General features: G+C 51.4%; 1 pseudogene; it reads left to right on the top strand.

Annotated features, from left to right (window-relative positions):
• Window positions 1–408: 408 nt before the first annotated feature.
• Window positions 409–528, top strand: LOC129640828 (uncharacterized; annotated as a pseudogene).
• The last annotated feature ends 15,552 nt before the right edge of the window (window positions 529–16,080 follow it).

Consider the following 16,080-nt stretch of genomic DNA (forward strand, 5'->3'; position numbering starts at 1 on the left):
GACACCTCCGGGATCGCGCTGCCCTGAGCAGCGAACAGGATGGGGGGGAGGCCCCGCTCAGCCAGCGCGGCCGGGTCTGGAGTGGCCGGGGGTGGGAGGGCGCCGAGACCTCCGCTCCCCTCAGCCCACCCCCCAGGCCCCGCGCGCACGCACGCACGCCCTCCCGGTCACTGGGGGGTCCTGGAAGCCCATCAGGCCCCCTGGCCCGGCCAGGCGGTTGCTGGTCTGGTGTTGGCGGTGTTCGGGGGCCGGGCCGGCGTCAGCAGGCTGGAGTGCGGTCGCGGGTCGTGCGGCTCAAGTACAACACGGCCCCCGAGGAGAGGTGAGGCCCGTTGGCCCGACCTGCAGGTCAGAGCGAAAGGGAGGCGAAGCGCAAGGCTCTTAGGGCGCCCCGCGGCGGCCGCGTCCGTGTCTGGCCTTATCCGCCTGAAGGCGCCCGATCTCGTCTGATCTCGGAAGCTAAGCAGGGTCGGGCCTGTTTAGTATCTTGGATGGGAGACCACCTGGGACTTCCGGGTGCTGGAGGCTTTTTTGCCTACCAGAAGAGGTCCTTTAGCCCCCGCCCCGCGTCGCAATTCTTGGACCCACACCCCCCTCGCCCCCCCCGCAGCCCCAGCCCCTCCAGGGGAGGGGAGACTGAGTGGGTGGCTGGGCCCCGACTCCCGCTGCAGACCTGGGTTGCCTCCCCGCGGCCCGCGAGCCCCTCCGCATTCGCATTTGGCTTTCAGGAAACCAGACGACCGGCCGTCCCGTCTCCATCTGGGGCTCCTTTGGCTTGCCTCAGGCAATCCCGGGGCTTGCACCGACTCCAGCCATAGCCCCAGCCCCCGCCCCACCCCCAGCCTCGCAGGCGATCGCGCATGCGCATGCGAGCGCACACACAGATAGATGTGCCCAAAGGGGGCATCTAGTTTGTTGGCTTGTACTGGGGGTGGATCTATGCCTGGGAGTGGGACTGCTGAACCGTAGGCTACTTCTACTTTTAGTTTCTTCGCGAACCTCCATACTCTTTTCCATCCCGGCTGTACCAACTCCCATTCCTACTCAGCGTGGAGGAGAGTTCCCTTTGCTCCACAGCTTCTCCAGTATCTGCTATGGACAGACATTGCAATGAGGCCCAATCGGACTCATGTGAAGTGGTCCCTCCTTGGCGTTTGGAGTTGAGTCTCTCCAATCATTAGTGATGTGGAGCAAGATGACCGTTTGGAAATGCAGATGTAATTCTGTCACCATCCTGCTCCAACGGCTCTTGTATTTTCCCATCATATTGAAGATACGACCAATTCCCTTCATGCTTGCTCCTCACGTTCTTCTCGGATGTCTTTTCCCTGGAATGCCCTCTGCACTCTTTGGCTTCCATCCCATAGGGCATTTTCATTTCTTGAACGTCCTAAGTTTCCCTGGTCACGTAGACTTCCAGGATGCTGTTTTCCCTGCCTGAAATTCTTCCTGCATCTCAACCCTGGTTTACGTAGGTTCCACCTATGGACCTCAACGCAATGGTTACTCTGAAAAGCCTTCCCTGACACCCAGGTTTTGGTGAGGGTAGAGGCCCCTCGACAAGTTCTCAAAGGATCTGCCTGTGATGTATCATTAGATTCGTCTCAGTGAAAGCAGGAACTCTGTGTCTTCTTCTCTCCGCCTTCTAGTTCCAGAAACTTATGACATGCCTCCCAGCTCATCGTAGGTGCTCAGGATTTACTTAGTGTGTGAAAGACAGAAAAGTTCTTGGAAGCCTCAAGGTGTCACTTGGCTCGGCACTTTTGATTTCTTTGTATATTTGGCGATTCAATTCTTTCCTTTCCTGGGTTCATGTGTACGCTATATTCAAGGCACAATCTAAGGCATTAAGACATATCCATCAGTATGGGTTCTTGCTTTCAAGGAACTCGTACAGCAGATTTCTACAATTTAGGGCTTTTCAAATGCTCTAGAAGAATGTGAACGTTCAGTATGATCCATTTTCATTTCCAAGAAAGATCGTTTGACTCCAATAGCAAAGGTGGAGACCTTCCAACGTGTAGTCCAATGCTTAGACCTTGACCATGTCAGGCAAGTCTTGTGGTTCCTTCTGGAGGTGTGTGGCTCTTGCAGAAACGTGAAGATCTTCCATCGTCCTCGGACTTCGGTGTCATTTGCAATCATCAAGAAAGCTTCCAGGTATAGGTTCCAGACCACCACCGCACACACTCAGTAGCCAATGGAGTGGATTCCAGGAATATGCGTTGTTAACCAGCATCACCGTTGATATTGTTGCTGCACGCTCTATGCAGTGGCCAGGTCCTGGATTGTCCACTGGGTCTCATGTGGAATGGAAAGAAGGGCTTCCCCCACCCCCCCACCCCACCCCCCACTGTTGACAGCCTTGTGACTAGAAACGGTCCCTGAAACAAGAATCAAACAAACCAGATAAGACCAGATGGTAGTCCATGAGATGAAGGAAGTAAGCAGCTGGTTGGGATGGCACCAAGGGGAAAAGTTGCTCTTTTTGTCTCCCACTCTACTCCTTTCTTCCTGGACGCCTTAAGGTTTCATCATGTAGATTTGAAATAAAGTTCACCAAAGTCATATGTGTTGAATCAAGATTTTGCATTTCACCATCTCTCAAAAACGAAGAGTGCTTAACCTGCACAGGTTTCTTTCAAAAAAGTCAATTGTTTTTCAATGCTGGGGTTTCTCTCTTGCCTTGTTCAAGTACGCTTAATAGTAAAAATCAACGAAATCTAAAGAAAGATTCAAAGATACCAACAAAGGACACCTTCTGTTTCTTAAATCATCTTTCCACTTGGTAGAACACGAGCTTTTTTCTTTGTATTTTGCCTAGGGAATTAGCAGTGTCCTGGTTTAGATGGCAAGGCATCCACCCGCAGGAGACTCGGGTTTGATCCCTGGGTCGGGAAGATCCCCTGGAGAAGGAAATGGCAACCCAATCCAGTATTCTCGCCTGGAGAATCCCATGGACAGAGGAGCTAGTGTTCTACAGTCCCTGGGGTCTCAGAGTCAGTCACGACTGAAGCAAGTGAGCAAACACTCAGGTTTTAGTTCAGCCACTCAGGTGTGTCCCCCTCTTTGCCACTCTGTGGACTGCAGCACTCCAGGCTTTCCTGTCCTTCACTATCTCCTGGAATTTGCTCCAACTTACGTCCATTGAATCATCATGCCATAGAACCATCTCATTCCGGTGGCATCCACCAGAGAGGTGGCTGTGGTTTGGCAAAATGCCTGGTCCCGCTGCGTGGGTGTGAACCTGCCCTCACCACTCCCTGACCGTATGACCGTTCACCGTGTCCTCCTCTGTAAATTGTGAGGGGGCAACACCTGCTTGGGAAGGGGCACACACAGCATCTGGTATATAATCAATGCACCATCCATCGCAGCGTTGTATATATTAATAATAGGGATCGCACTTAATAACCTGCTCCTTTTTCTCTCTTGTCACTTAACTGTGCTCCAGATCACATCTGCTTTACTTACCCCTGTAAATCCCACACCCAGCACAAATAAGACTCAACAAATTTGTGGCTGAAGAGGCAGGAACATATCCTGTCTTCAAGAAGATGAAGCCAAGTGAGATGAGGGCCTAGTGATAACCCTGTGTGATGAGGGGACCCCAGGAGGACCTGTGTGCCTGTGGGGTGGGGTGGGGGCATGGGCAGAACCCCTGATGAGCTCCTGGGATGGGGAAGGTGGCAGGAAGGAGGGCGGGCTATTCCTTTTGGGGTGTCCACAGATTGTACTTCACCCCTCACTGATGAGCACTTAGGCAGTTTCCAAACACGTGTCACTGTTAGGAGGAAACAATCATTGCCCAGCTCCTATTCAATCAATTTCGTACAATATGTTTCTAGCATTGGAGTACAATCATCTGCTTTATTCATTCCATGCTCCGTCCATCCACCCAGCCAGCCAGCCATCTGTTCATCCATCCACCACTCACTAATCAATCCATCCATCCACTCGTTAACTCATCTGATCATCTCAGACTCATTGAGAAGACAGACCCCTCTTCCGCTCCTGCTCCCAGGAGGACTCCCAGCGTGAGTGACTGGAGCCTCGTGGGGACAACAGGGGAGACACAGAAGGGAGATGCCTGCAGGCCCTCCTCCCTCTGAACGGTGAAGCACCCACCTGGTCCTAATGCCTCCTTGTTGGGGTGTTCAGCCGGCCCTTTTCCTTCTTGCGAAACAAGCAGCTGATGGAGGACTTGATTGATGCCCTTTTTCTTTGGGGCTTTGTGCAGTGAGTCCTGCCTGCTGGTGCTGCTGCTGGGGTTGTTCCCGGGGTTGTCCTGAGAGCCTGTCGAGCTTTAGGGAGAGAAAAGGACCTTTAACTGGCACCCTCGTGCAAACACACAGCCCTCCACAAGAGCTACTGATAGAAACAGGCACCCAGCAACACTCGCGCCTCAACCTCGCAGCAGACAGTGGAGTCTCCTTCACCAAACACACTCCACACGAGCAATGCAGGCTCCGAGACACAGAGAACCACCCCAGGAAGTTGAGATTCTCTGCCTTGAGCTCTCCCCTGAGGAGGGCTTGACTCCAGGCCAGCTGGTGCAGAGGGCACTCCGACCCTCCATCAGGGTCGCTGCTCAGCAGGTGAAAACGCTCCAGCAGAAGGCAAGCTCCCCTGCTCTGGGCAGTTCCCCCCACCTCCTGCAGGGTGACTGTCCCCGGCCATGGCAGGAGAGCGACGGTCACCATGCAGGTCAGCTGGCCAAGTGACCACATGTGTCGCCCATCGAGTGCTGCCTGGCTCAGGATGGGAGCTTAGGTGGTGGTCTCAATGAGGACAGTGTCAGTCACAGGAAGGGACGGAGTCTCCTGAGAGGAGACCCCTGAGGAAACAGGAGGGACCCTCAAGAGCGAACCTGAGAGGCACAGGGCCGTCACTGTCAGGAACGTGCCCCGGGCCGGGCAGACCTCTACCAAGATCAGGAAGAAAGCTCCCACAGGAGTCAATCTGTAGAGAAGGACGTTTTCTAAAATCACTGAGGTCACTGAGCTCTTCTTCCCCAGCACCTGAAATTCACCACTAAATACAGGCACTGAACCCAATGGTATTCCTTTAAAATCATCCTTGCAACTCCTTCAAGACAAGAGGCGCAGGGCTCCTGAAACTGACGACGCGCACACAGGCCGCTTACTTGTGGGCGTCCCTGAGGTCCTCGTGGGTGGCTCTGCGCAGCGCCCCCGTGTGCAGGCGGCTCAGCTGAAGGGACTGCGGCGAGGCGGGGGTCGAGGTTTCACATTTGATGGCGGTCTTGTCATCTCCTACCTCTTCCCGTAAAGCTGGCAGCTGAGGGAGTGAGGTAAGTGTCAAATTGGCTAACAATAGACTGTTTTGAAAATGGCAATCACACAGGTGTTACATTATAACAAGAAACTTATTAGAAAATCTATTAGCTATGCTTTCCCCCAAGTACAAAAAACCCCCTTGTTCTAGCTTAATGCCATCTTAAAGGACTGTCTTGTTCAAGAGAAGCAGGGCTATGGGGCAGCGAGAGCATCCGACTGAGTGCAGAGACCCTGGATGGGAGCCTCCCTGCAGCCAGGCTCGGCCCTCTCTGGAATCCAGCAACCAGATGGCCCTGCCGGGCAGGACAGCAGAGCAACCCTGGCACCGTGGACCCTGCATGGCATGAACTGCTCTGATGACAGGACTGTGCTCATCGCCAGATGCTGCTCAGAAGCACCACAGCTAGAGTACAAAACCCCTCAGCAAAGCCGTCCAGACCTTTCTGTTTGAAGGAGAAAAAGACACAGCTTGTGCCACCATCCAAGATCATTTGTAGTGATGATGCAGGTTACTGGAACCCATGACAACAAGAGAAACACAGAAAAGGTACCTAACCCCTCCACGCCAACACCATGTGCCTGGATCATATTTCTCGGTAACATACAGACTCGGGGCTCCCCACTGAAGTACTTACAGGCAGTTCGAGTGTCATTCGCTCACAGTGGTTTCCATAAAGCACCCCCTGGTCTTCACTAAGAGATGATCTTGTATCACCCTAGAGGGGTGGGAGGTTCAAAAGGGAGGAGATATATGGGTACCTATGGCTGATTCATGTTGAGGTTTGACAGAAAAGAAAATTCTGTAAAGCAATTATCTTTCAGCTAAAAAATAAACGAATTAAAAAAACAAAAAGAGAGATGATCTCTCGTGGACTCCCAGCTTTTCTGCTGGTCCTGGGTGTGAGGACAGGAAAGACAGTGGTGGCAAGAGTGTGGGGACAGATTAACCCCTCAGGGTCCAGACAGGTCTCACTCATACATCTGGGTGTGTGGTTAAGCCAGGGGAGGTTTTAGGAGACATGCATGGCATGTATTTTTATAAACAATGAGTGTGCTGTTTTAACCAACTAACCTGTGCCTTTTTAGTGGGATTCTGTAAAGAATACTGATCCTGTGCAGTCCCACGGGAGCTTGGTGACAACAAAGTGACAGTGCAAAATGCAGCTGAACTCGTTTAACAGCAGCTGGATAAACTGGGCTCCCTCCCCTGAGCTCTAACAAGAACCCTCAGACAACAGAAGGCTACAAAGGCTAGAAATTTTCCACATGGAACTGAACAGGGATCAATCTCAAATTCAAGTTAAAATAAGCTTTTATAAAAATCAGAAAACAGCAACGAACAGAGCAGGGAAGTGACACACCTGGGTTGACTATGGACTCAGTGGAGACAAACACCTGCCTCAAAGTCAGGGACTTTGGCCAGCCCCTTCCCCCGGGCCTCCTCCTGAGGAAGGCCTCTGGGTCCACAGCCTGGCTGCCCTCCCCCAGGATGGGAGCCACACCACTGGTGCCCAAGTGGCCAGGATGGGCAGCACCGTGTCCACTTAACAGGAGGGCAAAGCAGGCCACAGAGCAGGCGAGCGGCACACCCAGGTCACCAACCCCAGGGGGACGGTGCTGGTCTGATGTGCCCAGCAGAAGGGCTCCCCGGCACTGAGCTGCCTGAACTGGAGCACAGCCACCCCAGTCCTGGGGGAAGGCCCAGGAGTGCTCGGTCAGCGGGCTGGGAGCAGGAGAGGGACAAGGAAGGCCAGCCCTTGGGGCACTGGACTCCAACAACAGGGGCTCATCCAAGTGACCCGAGGGGAGAGGCAGCGAGCTCCCTCCTGATGCTCCCTCCATCAGGGATGCCGTGATGGACACGAGAGCCTCTGGAGGAAAGCGGGCTGGACAGCACCACGGTTAAGTGTCCAGGCTCTGATCAGACCAGTCTGCACCACGCTGCTGGGTGTGAGAGCCTGGGCAGGGTGCCCGGCCTCCCTAAGCCTCAGTGTCTATGTCTGCTGAATGGGGATAGCAGTAGACTGGACCTCACCTGGGGATGAGATGACAGACTCGGAAAGCACGTGCCCGGCACACAGAGTCTCCTGCACACTGCTACCCACCATCATTAAATTGGCTTCCCGCAAATCTAACATCTATGGCTCTGATTCAGTCATTTCTTATAAGAAAACACTAAGTGGAAATTCCATGGTGGTCCAGAGGTTAAGACTTGGCATTTTCACTGCCAGGACACTGGTCTGATCCCTGGTTGGGGAACTAAGATCCCATAAGCTGTGCAGCATGGCCAAAAACATAAGTACAGAACATTTTAAAAATAATAAATAATACTATGTCTATTATAAACAAGCATGAGATGATCAGAAGGCCAACAAGTGGGAGAAAGGCACACTGTTACAATTGTCCCAACGAATGACCAATTTCCAACAGAACCATCAGCACATTTTAAGTGGTGGGTGAGTTTCATCACTTCCATTAAACCGTCAATTATTCACCAGGACATAACCACACAGTGCTCATTCATGTTAAACGATAAGGACTCTTCAATACTTCACAGAGAAACAAAGGCCTGCTAAATTACTCAATAGTTTACCTTTCGACGCTGCTTCCTTAAATCACTAGGCTGACAGATGCATGCAAAGAAATGAAGAGAAACCGGATTCATTGCGACTTGGAAGCTAAAATTTCAAGAATCCATAGAGGCAAATACAGTAAAGCAAAAATGATGGCAAACATGTAAGTGACATGAAGATTTACAGAACATATGACTGGAAGCAGAACATTTTTTTTTGACCACAGAAATTAAATAAGCTATTCAAGATTTACTAGAGGAACACTATAAATTATTACTCAGGAAGATACCATTCTATTACAACATCATGATTTATTAAAGCACAGCATTCTGTACAACAAAGGGCCTTAACAGGTGTCTATTCTCAGCCAAATCTCTCTATAAGTTAGTTTCTCTTAATCAAAAACATGTTATACTTTAAATTAGTAAATTAACTGATGAGGAAGTTACCATAATACCTAGTTTAACGTTGAACAAATCTAACCACCTCTTGGACATTAATGTAAAATCCTGACATAGAATTTGATTTAAAACTTCTCACAATAAATTCATTAAAGCAAGTTCCCTGTGAAAATACATAAGAATGAAAGCTAGCATAATAGCAGGTGCAGTCTTTACATTTTATTAACCACAGAAGATACTTTTTTAACGAGTCTAATAGAGACATTAACTGTGCAAAAGCTGATGAGATTTACAGTCTTAAATACAAGCACCAACACAGAAAGGATATTGTGTCAGTTCAGTTCAGTTCAGTCGCTCAGTCATGTCCGACTCTTTGTGACCCCATGAATCGCAGCACACCAGGCCCCCCTGTCCATCACGAACTCTCGGAGTTCAACCAAACTCATGTCCATCGAGTCGGTGATGCCATCCAGCCATCTCATCCTCTGTCGTCCCCTTCTCCTCCTTCCCCCAATCCCTCCCAGCATCAGAGTCTTTTCCAATGAGTCAACTCTTCACTTGAGGTGGCCAAAGTACTGGAGTTTCAGCTTTAGCATCAGTCCTTCCAATCAACACCCAGGACTGATCTCCTTTAGAATGGACTGGTTGCATCTCCCTGCAGTCCAAGGGACTCACTCTCAAGAGTCTTCTGCAACACCACAGCTCAAAAGCATCAATTCTTCGGCACTCGGCTTTCTTCACATCCCAACTTTCATATCCATACATGACCACTGGAAAAACCATAGCCTTGACTAGATGGACCTTTGTTGGCAAAGTAATGTCTCTGCTTTTTAATACCCTATCTTGGTTGGTCATTAACTTTCCTTCCAAGGAGTAAGCGTCTTTTTAATTTCATGGCTGCAATCACCATCTGCCGTGATTTTGGAGCCCGCAAAAATAAAGTCTGACACTGTTTCCCCATCTATTTCCCATGAAGTGATGGGACCAGATGCCATGATCTTAGTTTTCTGAATGGTGAGCTTTAAGCCAACTGTTTCACTCTCCTTTTTCACTTTCATCAAGAGGCTTTCTAGTTCCTCTTCACTTTCTGCCATAAGGGTGGTGTCATTTGCATATCTAAAAGTCCATTAATTCTACACTTAAGAGGATCATTTCTTTATGTAAGCACAATCTCATTTATGAATTACACATAATATGTAGTTTAGGATCCATCTACATTATGCTTATACCTGCGTGCTGCTGCTGCTAAGTCCCTTCAGTCCTGTCCGACTCTGTGCGACCCCATGGACTGCAGCCTACCAGGTTCCTCCGTCCATGGGATTTTCCAGGCAAGAGTACTGGAGTGGGTTGCCATTGCCTTCTCCTGTAACTGCATAGTGATACACCAATTCAAATTACTGCTATGGGGGAAAAACACCATTTAATGAGACATGAGGACAAAGCACAAACCCGACTAAGGGGACTCACGCTGTGGACCACAGCACTGCTATGACCAGAGGAAGTGGGGGGATGGGGGAGGGGAGATGGATGGGTAAACTACAGCCTCGGGGGCTGGAGGGGGGAGGTCTGGATTGACGACGACTAAGCAGACAACAGGATGAGACAGGAAATCAAAACCAATGATGAAAGCAGACACACTGTCAGAGAACTCCAACAGCAAGGAAAACATACAGAACTGTTCTTTTCATAAATATTCGGAAAGAAATCAAGCATGAAACCACAGAGAAATCGTCAAAGAATTTTAAATATCAACTAATTAGCCAATGATGCAAATTATAAAAACAGTGTGTCAAAAGACCACAAAATGGACTAGTTACCACTTCACAGGCCTCTAAAATGATTCACGGTTAATTTAATTATAAGCTGACTAACAATGCAGCTAACATGAAATGGGTGGTAACAGAAAAAAGAGACAATACAAGTCCAGTTACAAAGCAGAGTGTTGTACACGTGATTTCATGGGGTAAACAGCAATGCACTCACAACACCTAAGCTAAACATGCAAGAAAGCTGGAATATGTGATTTAGGGCTGCACACTTTGTCACCAAAAGCCCTAGGTTGTCATCCAAGTTTTGGACTCGGATAAGTGAGGCAGCCCGACGTCTTCCCTGGGGCCCTGGGGCCCTGGGCTTTTAACCTGGTTTCACATGCAGAGCTGGCCGGAGTGCGTGGCCAGGTTCATCAGCAAGCAGACCAGTGTAGATTCTTGGTTTTGTTCCCACCGCATGCCCTGCACCCTGTAGCCAGGCATCCCCAGTGGAAAATCTGCTGCACGGCTTTCCCATGCCATGAGAGCTGCCTGTGGTTACTTTCACGAAGCTGTCTGCTCCCTGAGAACAGAAACTTCCCTGCAGCTGCTGTGCCCTGCACAAGGCCAGGCCCAACGTTACAGAGGCAGGCTCTGGCTGAGTTCATGATGACGTGCTAAGTAGTGGTCCAAATATCAAGACTAATTTGTCGCTGTGCCATTGTGGAATGATTAAAGACGAGGCAGTTTAAAAACTTTTAGACCTCTGAGCGTAGCAAATGTACCTGATTTTCTTCTGGGTATAAAGAGAAAAAAACAAAAAACAAACAAAAAACAGCATGCTGGGGGAGGGATGCGGCAGGGAGGAGGCAGACACATACCAGAGTCATGATGCCCAGCTGGTCTCCCTCCTGTGCCAGGCTGTGCTGCCTCCTTCTGGGCTTGGGCAGGGGCGGGCAGGAGCCAGCATGCAAGGAGGTGGGAAGCAGGTTGAGGGAGCTCACTGATTTAAAACGACGGAGGCTGCCTAAGCTCCCTCTGCCCTCCCTGCTCTCAGTCTCCTCGGCCCACTGCTCTGTGTTCTCCTTCTCTTCTTCGATCAACCTAAAATAGAATAAAAGGTGTCACCTGCCTTTGTCAGCAGAGGAACCTGTCTGGACAATAAATTTGGGCTGGCATTCTGTGTCATGATTAGCAAATTCCAGAAACAGTTGCTCAACTAACATCTCAGCCAAAAGGTTCTACCTTTCCTCTTTTGAATATTCTCAAACTTAGAATAACTTAGCCTTGAGTCTTCCAAACTGGCCCTGATCATTCACGCTTGATTTCACTTATTTACTCTAACATTCTGAAGGGGCCCTGGTGGCAACTCTCTTTCCTGTGAAGAGAAACCTCAAGTTGACAACCCTTGCCTCCCCTGCTCTCAGGGCAGAGATGCACCTCAAGTGCCTCAAGTCTTTTCCACTGGGAATCAGGAACTCTGTATAATCAAAACAGCAATTCACAAACAAGCTGCAGTTTCTAAACACAAGTCTCCAGACTAGATGAAGTGCTGAGTTGATCTTTTTTTTTTTTAAGGTTGTATATATACAAATGCATCACTCGATGAAGTTCTCCACCAGCTTTGTGTGAGTTTCTGGATTCATGTCAATGTGCTGCATTAACCTAGAATTCAGTTTCTGCTCTTCTCCCCTAATGTGTGGTGGATGTTTTTATATAGCAGTTTAAATACACGATTATGCGAATAAAATGATTTTCAAATTAAAATACAAGATTCTTACAGGAAGTAAACTCTCCAGCTTCACTTCTACTCATACATCTGGAAAGTTTTTCACTGTTGATAACAAGTTGAAGGACAGAATTGACCATTTACATCAAGTCAACTTGTCGCATAAGGAAAAATCACTTTTACCCGACAACTTGCTGTAAAATAAAAATAATATATAACCGTTCCATATTTCCTGCGGGAACGTGGAAAGACCATCTTTCTGAGCTCATCTGGGCTCAAACACGGCCCAGAAAGCTGTGTGTCTCGGCGTCAAACGGGCAGACGGCACCACCTGCGTTTGCTGGCTGTCCCATTCAACCCCTGCCTTTCCCCCAGCCCCCACGCTCGGCCGACAGAAACGGGCACCTTGGCCTGGGCTGACGTGACGAGAACAGTCTGAGCAGCCACTCTGTCTGGTCCTGTGCAGGGTCACCGGCCTGCGGCCACTCTGAACATGGACTCGGGACACGGGCATAGCTGTGCGGGTGTGGCACCAGGCAGGCCTCGGGGCCCCCAGCCACCTGGCTGCACCCAGACCCAAGGCCCCCTGCTTACCACCAGGCGGGCCTTTGGATTCTATCCCATTTTGAAAATTGTTATAACTGCCAAGACGGTGTCTAAAGAAAACATCTTAAATATCCTGATGAGATGAGAAAAACTCAAACACATGTCCTTGGACCACTGTCTTACAACAAGCCAATCTTCACACTGCATTAAGTTAAAAAGGAAAAGGCAGATCTGAGTGGGAATTTGCCAACCCCAAAACCCCAGCTTTCACCAGGTGGCTTTTCACCAGAACGTGGGGGGCTCTGAGGGACACAGGAGGGTGCATGGGCCGCAGGGGACACCGCCTCGGCACCTCACCTACCTTGGGGCTCAGAGCTGAGGGGGGACACCCCACAATGCCCCCCCACACACACACAGAGTTCTGACACCACACCGTGGACAGAACGCCCCGGCTGCCCGAGCTCTGTAATCAAGGGCCATCTCAAAACTGAAAATTCTTGAAGCAGACCTGAGGTCTGGTTTCTTACTATGGAACACTCAGACGTCCCTAGGAGAAGACAGCTCCTCAGAGAAACCGAGTTTCTGGGGACCTGAGTTCGCGATCACCCACCAGATCTCTTCATTGATGGCGTCCAGCTGCTCCTGAAGCAACACAGTCAGAGTCTTGGCATCGGCCTGCCCGCTGGGTGACAGTTGAGTGGCCAAGCTGAAGAGGGTGACCCTGTCACCCTCACCGTCAGACATGCCCACGTCACTCTTGAACGCCTGGGCCACGTCGGCCAGCATGCTGGCTTGCTGCGTGCGCTCCCAGTCCTGCTCCTTCGGGGTCTGCACCTGGGCACGAGAGGACCACGTCTCGTCAGCGACATTCAGGGCAGCTCAAGTCTATCAGGAACTGAACCCAATTTTACATGGAAGCCCTGACTGTGGATAAATGGGCCATGCTCATGAGACACTGCCATCTCTTAAGCGAGCAGGACTGAAGAAACGGGCAGGGCAAGAATCCAGTTCCTATATGGCCTGGTGATACTCAGGTCTCATCGTGGACGGCAGGCAATCCTATGAGGTTTTTCACATGGGTGGGCTGATGGAGTCAGAGACAGAAACCATAAATTACAAAAATACATCCATGCCTCCATCAGCCAGGCTGGAGGAAAATAGGAAAAAAGAACCCTTCAGCTCGGCAGCCGCTGGGTCCCCTTCAGTGGTCATCACTGGTCCTTGTTCACTGGAGAGTGCCATCCTCCGTTTCCCAGGCTGGTCTGAACACCCACAGACAGGATCGAGCAGGGGCAGCCGGGGGATGGGAGGGCCAGCCCCACTGTGGCTCCCCTCTCAGGGCACAGGCCCTCGGGCTGTTTTGGGGGACGGCCCCTCGCACCTCAAGGGTGGCTCTGTCGTCAGAGGCACACAGGGCAGTGCCCACAGTGCCCCGTGCTGGCCTCCCATTCTCACACCTCACACCCTTCTCTCTGCAAATCTCCCCCCTGCCACAATCTCAACCCAGGTCCTGTCTTCTTTTCCCAGACATGACCTCAAAGCAACCGAAGGGCAGCCTTGAGGTGCTGGCTTGTTGGCTCCCTGTCCCCTATGGCCAGTACCCTCGCCTCCTGTCTTCATCACGACCCCGCCCCAGGGCGGGGCCACCCCATCACTGGCTCCAGGACCACCTGCCATCATTCCTGCTCCACTCCAGAGAACCAGCTGCCTATGAGTTCACCCCCATCAGCCCGGTCAGCACGTCCTCTCCCTTCTCTTGCCTTCTGATCAACCAAGGGGAACCAGCAGATTCCTCCTCCAGGGCTCCCTGCAGCCCCCACTGCGGGTCTCTGAAAGCTCCCTGGGAGCAGCCTCTACGGTCCCCCTCCCCACCCAGTCTCCAAGTCTCTGCCAGCAGGCAGTGTGCCCCGCCCTGCAGGGCAGCTCCCTGGGGGCTCTAGGAACCCACGTTACCAAACCCCCCTCCCCTGTTGCCCTCCCCCACGCCTGCCCCAGCATGTCTCTCCCTGGGCTCCAGGCCCCACCCTCCCTGGGGTTATTCCTCAGTCCCTTGCACCCCTTCTCAACCTTGGAATGTGGGGCACCCCACGGCTCTACCCTTGCACCCCATCTCTCTCCACCAGCACCCGCCTGGTGACTTTACCGTGCTCGTACCTTTAAATGCCATCTGTATGCCCATGACCTCAGTCCACCCTGAGCTGAGTGAGTCCTCTCCCGGATGCAGGCCGGAACACTCAGCTGCTCTCCTGACATGTCCCCTGGACATCCCATGGGCTCGTCCACCTCAACAGGGCTGAGGCCCGGCTCTTAGCTCCCCGCCCCAGCAGCTCTCCTCACCTCAGGAAACAGGCTCTGGCCTCGAGCTGCTGAGGCCTGAGCCCGGGCTCCTCTCTGATGTGGCCCGCTCTCTCCCTTCTCCCCGCTGGTTGACATGACCCTTTTTCTATCTCCGAGTGGCTACTTCTTTTCCTGCCTCCGGGTCTCTGGTTCAAGGTCATCCTCCTGGTGTCACCTCACTGGCCACTCTTCACACACAATCATCCCCTCCTCCTCAGACAACTCGGGCACTCTGGTCTCCTTTCCCTGCTCATTACTGTTCAACAGGCTGCAACGGGCTTAAAAGGGGGTCCACAAATTCTTCCATCCTCCTCCTTTCAAGAGGTAGAAGGGGCGACTCCTGCTCAGGCCCTGAGCGAGGCAGGACTTCGCAGCTCACTCTCACAAACAGAAGTGAAGGTGTGTGGCTTCGAGACTGGGGAGCGAAAGGCCCCGGGCTACACCCCACAATCTTGCTCTCAGAGGGTGTTCCAAGGAAAGCCAGGCCATGAAGAGGTCCACCCAGCAGGGACCTGGGCCTGTCCCCAGCAGCCAGGTGAGTCTGAAAGCCTGCCATCCAGGCTGTCTGTGCCCTCAGGAGGCCCTGAACCAGGCCCGCCTGCTACAATGCACAGGCACTGTGGACTGTGAGCTGCTCCCTGGGAAGTCACTAAGTTTGCCGTGATCCATTACATAGCAGTGGATAAAGAACACACACAGTTTTTAATTCACTGTTGGAGTCCTACTTCTGACCATGTCTGGCCCAAACTAACTGTTCAACAATATAGAAGCTCAAAACACAGACATGTATGAACAAATACATGCCATGAATGAGGTGAAAAGATAAAGGCACTTAAACTTCCAATGAGAATTCTTCTCACTATAAAGCTGATGGATATGTGTATCCATTTACTCGTAGGACGATTTCAAAACTGTGCTAATTAGTACCATGCTGAGCCTCACAGTAGGCCACAAATTATCAAAATTGGTTAAGAAAAAAAAGCATGCCTTAAAAGCAAACTCTTAGCCAGAAAAAGGAAAATGTAAAGCGATCTATCAGTGCTTTGTTCCAAACCCACCTCAGGACCACAGTGTGAGGGGGCAGGTGCCTCACAAGGTGCCCACCAGGGATGGGAAGGGGGCGGCGGGGTCCTTGCCTTGGATGGCTCGTTCTGCAGCGCTGCCAGCTGGCCTTTCTGGGGGGCACCGCAGCAGCGCCCTGTTGCCCGAGGAGTCTGCCGGCCGGTCCGCCACAGGGAATCTGAGGTTTGGGGCACTGCCCAAGTAGGGTCGGCTGCCGGGAGCCGGCATATTGCATATTGAGTGCATATTGCATATTGAGTGCAGCACTTTCCACAGCATCATCTTTCAGGATCTGGAATAGCTCAACTGGAATTCTATCACTGCCGGGAGCCAGCGTGAGGAGCTCCACCCATGACAAAGGTCATGAGGAAGGAGGCTCGGCATACG

The sequence above is a fragment of the Bubalus kerabau genome, unplaced genomic scaffold, assembly GCF_029407905.1.
Source record: "Bubalus kerabau isolate K-KA32 ecotype Philippines breed swamp buffalo unplaced genomic scaffold, PCC_UOA_SB_1v2 scaffold_40, whole genome shotgun sequence".
Taxonomy (NCBI): Eukaryota; Metazoa; Chordata; class Mammalia; order Artiodactyla; family Bovidae; genus Bubalus; species Bubalus kerabau.